The sequence below is a fragment of the Triticum aestivum genome, chromosome 2A (genome assembly GCF_018294505.1).
Source record: "Triticum aestivum cultivar Chinese Spring chromosome 2A, IWGSC CS RefSeq v2.1, whole genome shotgun sequence".
NCBI classification, from domain to species: domain Eukaryota; kingdom Viridiplantae; phylum Streptophyta; class Magnoliopsida; order Poales; family Poaceae; genus Triticum; species Triticum aestivum.
The window spans coordinates 743,318,057-743,322,938 of NC_057797.1; positions in this window are offsets into that span (position 1 = coordinate 743,318,057).

Genomic DNA, 4,882 nt, shown 5'->3' on the forward strand with positions numbered 1-4,882 from the left:
ATTGCTCCATGACATACAACTCGCTGCAGGCGTTCGAGGCACCAAACTTGGCCTCGAGCGCAGCCCACATGTCCTTGCCGTTGTCAAACGACATATACGAATCCACAATGGAGTCATCAAGAACACTCAGAAGAGCGCCTTTAAAGAGGATATCAATCTTCTCAAAAGCTTCCAGCTGTGCTGGATTAAGATCGCCCTCAGGCTTGCCCTTGGTGGCGTCATAGCAACCCATGGTCTGAAACCAGTAGACTGCTCTCGTGCGCCACCTCTTATATTGCGCCCCCCTTAAAGGCAGGCGGCTTCAGATGCGCAGCAAAACCACTCAGAGTAAATTACCTATAATCAGGTTTTTGGATTGTTAGAAATATGAGCAAATTACTACGAAATTTAATCTGAATAAATAGGAAATAGATCATGACAGCAATAGCAGAGATTAAACTAATCATACGAACTAGCATAGTAGATGAACAGATCACATCTAGGGCACATACTAGAAACATGAATTCTACCACGATCTCGAACAGGAAGGATATAATCACATACGGTGCAGCGGGAGCAGCACCGCCGGCGTTGACGTTGTTGCCCATGTCGTCGAGGATGAGGTTGCCGAGGTCGGGAAAGAAGTCGTCGTTCGCGAAGTCGTCGCTGCCAGCAGTCGCGCGAGTGCGCTCCCCAAAAACCTGATCGCCCCTCTCCCGTACAGGATCACGAGAGGCGGGGTTCCGAAGGCCTGTTGTCCCTTCTCCCGGTGCACGCCGAAAGGAGGGATGGAGAAGACTTGCTTGGCGGCGCAATGATCTGGAACGGTGGTGAGAAACCATACGAAGCGGCGGCGGCTAGGGTAGACGTCTGTCTGACTATATAGTGCGGGCCGGATAGGTCGTGGGAGTAAAGCCCACGTCCGAGTCGTCACGATTCAAAAGAATCGGAAATGGTTCAGTAATTAACGCGTCCGTTAATTATTAATGACTCATTAGTTTTTTCCAAGCAGCAAAAATATAGATAACGTGCATAGCTCTATCCTCGGCTAGGCTCAATCCCGCAACCCGCAGTGCGGCGCGTCATGACGAGGCGTGGCGTGATGAGGCGAGCGAGTAGGTCTCCTCTTCTCATGCTCATACAAGTAGTAGAAAAGCTCACCTTATAAAGAGATGCAACTCTCTCTCAACTTTCGAGGTGGGGCTAAACTTTAATCTCACTCACTCTACTCACATGTGTGCATGAATGGGCCAAGAGAATTTCAAAATTTTAATTGGCCTTTGGGCCAAAGGCCTACTAGCAAAATTCCAACATTCCTAACGCCTGCAACAGTCGACAAAGATCAGCATCAGCATCCCACGATTCCGACGTGGAACGAGCGAGCCCAGGGTGGGATCGGAGCTGCGGGTTCCGGGTTAGGGTAGGAGGGTGACGGCCGACCTGCGTCGCCGACGATGGTGTATGTGAAGCGGTGAGCGGATTGCATCTTCAGTCGCGGACTCTATCGCGGCGAGCGACGCGACGGCTGTTTGCTGGGTGGATTTGAGAAGCGTGGATTCGACTTGAAACATACTAGTACTAGGATACAGGGGAGACGAGACAAAGTCTCCTCTTCTTACGATTTGTAAGATGATCGGATACACAACAATCAACGATTGGTTTTGTCTCTAACCCTGTCCACGTATATGCATTTCAAATGGAATTTAGACAAATCGGATGATTTTCATTTAAAACCGACCACATTCATTACATCTTCGACATACATCGTTAAACAAAAGCATCCGGACCCTAATGTAGGCTAAATCTTCGATGCCGCCTGTCCTTTCAAGTCCTTGTTGTTCCTTTCGGTGTTCATGTCTTGGGGTCATGAACCCCGCAAAGTGAAGGTGCGGTCCCGAAGAGGAAGAGTAGGACATTGGACACGAGGCGCAGCTGTTTCCCATGCTCGACTCCTCCTCGTTGGAGCACGACCTGCACATCATTGGTGGAGGTGAGGTCGGCAATGGACGTGGACAAACCGGCCTCGTCATCATACTGACACCAATGGCGCGTAGCTGCCGGCTTCCTGTCCACAACCACCTGCATCGTGAGCACCGCCGCGCGAGCACTGCGCGCGGCCTCGTAGAGCGCCCGCTGCTTCTCAATGAAGTTCGGGTTCTTCGAGGCCATGGCCGCAATGGCCTCCGCGCTCGCGAACTCGTAGCAGATTTGGCCCTCGTAAGCCGGTGATGCGCGAGGAGGACGAGGTTGTACCGCTGCTCCACCTCCACCTTCCGAAACATCGACACTGGTTGCAGCTCCAGCTGCTCCTTTGCCATGATGGCATCAAAGTGCCCCTATGCTCGCTCCATGATCAAGTCGGCATGTAATAAGCTCTTTGCAAAAGTTAATATAAACAAATTGGGATATTGTCATAGCATCATAAAATCTTTAGTCTTTCAGATGCAACGTGGACAGTGTGAGCGTATAGATTGATTGATATTTTCCCTCTCGCAAGGCGACTAGGAAAAGCCTTTCTCCCTTCGATCTTCACCGGCGAGCTTGTGGATTCGCCTCCCCTCCGATGGTCGGTGACGGGGAGGAAATTTCTGGTGCTCGGATCCGGCTAGTAGAGAGGTAGGGTTTTAGTCCTCGCAGGGGCAGCGTTTGGACGGATGGCGGCGCTTCTTTTTCGAGTCGGTCTTCCGGGCTCCGATCCTCCTCAAGTCTCGTTGGAATGGATTAGACGGAGCTCCAGCGTAGATTCCTGCCAGCTCCTCGGGGCAGCGAGGTTAGGGTTTCTCGTCCTGCGTACACAATAGATATTTGGTGTCATCTTCTTCCCATCGATTCAAGGATTCAACGACGACGACTGTGGCTTCGGGATGCTGGTCCTTAGGGGTATTTGCACGAAGACTTTCCGGCTGTCATCGACAAGTTCGGCCTGGCTCCGGTGTGGGAGCGACGACGGCGACGCGTCGGCAGCTTGTTCCGGTAACGGCAATGGTCGTTCGGTGGTCCATAAACCTCGATTTTATTTTTATTATGTTTGAGGTGTTTTGTACTTTCACTGAGACCTGATCCTTTTCGGCCAAAAAAAACCCTGGACAGTGTGATCCAAGGTGGATCATCTTTGAAACAGTGGCCGTCGACGGAGTTTCCAGTTATTGAAAGTGTTGTATCATCACGGGTGCATATATATTCTGACGAACCAAGTTACTGCGAGCCTAGCCACCATCGCTCTTTTCAGTGGATTTATTTGTGTGAGCAAGTAGTACATTGCACGGCTGCACCTAAGGGGAACTTATATTGCACTGTCGACGCGCACAAAATGCAGGGACCCTCCCTGGAAGCAGGATTGATGGAGTTCCTTACGGTACCAATCCTGTCGTCTCACAGGATAAGGTACCATAGCTAGCCATACAGAGATCTAGCATTAACATTCCTGCCTTCAGCCCTTCAGCATACGATTGTTCCGGTTTCGGAGGTTCAGCAGAACATGAGTAACTAATGGATTCATAACAAAAGCACTGCTTGAACTTGGGATCTCATATTGGTACCGCAACCTAATATATACATACACACTAAGTTACCACATACACTGCTCATTCGGTTTCTCAGCTTCATCGGTCACTGTCGCCCCAAATTTGCGCCATGAGTTCAGACCATGCTTGGCTGACAGCCAAAGTTTGGCTAGCCAGCATATTGGCATGCCAACATTCGGCAACTCCAAAACTTGCCAAAAATTGCCAGGTTTCGAGAGGTTGGCAAAGTAAGTTACTCCTTCCATAGGATGATCCAGCTACACCTCCAGATTGGCTGGGTGTGCTCTCAGGCATATGTAAGAACCAACAAACTGCAACAAGTAGGATAACAAAATTATGTATTGTCAAACATAAACTGCATCATCTTAAGAAAGAGTATATTTCATGAAACTGTGCGTTCTGTTGAAACTGACGATATAATACTGTGTACGCTTCGAGTGACACACTACACACCCTTTTTGCCGAAATGACTGTGAAACTACAGTTCATATCCACCTTAATTCTAACCATTCAAACGCCATGAAGGAGAAGGCTGCGAGGAGAGATGTGAAATCCGACAGGCTGTGGCAGTGGCTTCAGTTCCTTGGCTATGGCACATTGGCACACTGCATATAACTAGGCTCCTTCTGCTCCGATTTTCACGGCCCACTTGCCATGTGTACTAACAAGAGCTACCTGTGTTCTTTGACTCTGTGCTGGTGTAACAAATCTTAAAGGAAATTACCATGCTATTTGGTCCCACCATGGGTGAAAGCTATGTCAGGAATGCTGTGATGAGCTCAGTCAATGCTGCTCTCCTATCCGGGCTGTGGAAGAAGCACTGTAATGATCTTATATAGTTCATAAGCACGTTGGAAGATTGGTAAGGATTACTAGGCTACTCAGGATGTGGCAGCAATTATTCAAGGATACTATCATGTTTCCTAAGGATCAGTCCTCAAGCACTTGGCAATATGGAGTTACCAGAGATTGCAATTTTGCAAGGCAACTGAAGATACTGGACATGGCAGAAAGTCCGAAGTCCTGTCCCAGACGACAAGACTGAAACAAATGTGGCATGTCTATGTTGCTGTTCTCAGATTTGGGGAAACATATTATTTTGGTTTCACATTATTTAAGTACTGCTAGCAAACGATATTTGCCATGCTTAAGGTTAAGTATGTGATCAACTGAAGCTAAAAGATTTGCTACGGTTGTGAGCAAACTCTTAAGCCTTGATTAGAAAATTTTGGGGTCGGGGCATTGTCCTGAATTCCCAGGCGGCCTATTTGGCCCCAAAAATACAATCCGAGTATCTTTGATTAACACCAACAGAACCTAAAACTTGAAAACGACAAGGCAAGCACTTGACTGACCTTTTCAGATAAATCAATGACACC